This window comes from Apis dorsata, unplaced genomic scaffold (genome assembly GCF_000469605.1).
Source record: "Apis dorsata unplaced genomic scaffold, Apis dorsata 1.3 scaffold_163, whole genome shotgun sequence".
NCBI lineage: Eukaryota > Metazoa > Arthropoda > Insecta > Hymenoptera > Apidae > Apis > Apis dorsata.
This window is the reverse complement of record NW_006263452.1, coordinates 1,146,823-1,147,039: the sequence shown is the minus strand read 5'-3', so window position 1 is coordinate 1,147,039 and position 217 is coordinate 1,146,823. Positions and strand designations below refer to the sequence as shown.

The window sequence follows — 217 nt, the reverse complement described above, 5'->3', positions numbered from 1 at the left end:
TTTATTATCATTTATATAATCTTATTTTAGAAATAATTATTAGAAGATAATTATGTTAGAAATTTTTTATTAATTTTTATTATATATATATAATATATAAAATATATATAATGTATAATATATATAAAATATATATTATATTCTAATTCATTTATTATTGTTTATTAATATTTTTGATATATGATATTTTATACCAAATATTTGTTTGTGTTTAGTC

The 217-nt window shown here is 9.2% G+C and overlaps 1 protein-coding gene across 2 annotated transcripts in view; it reads left to right on the top strand.

The window, feature by feature from the left end:
• The window catches only part of LOC102679947 (supervillin), a 12,045-nt gene that overhangs the window by 4,038 nt on the left and 7,790 nt on the right, over positions 1-217 (top strand). The window lies entirely within an intron of this gene.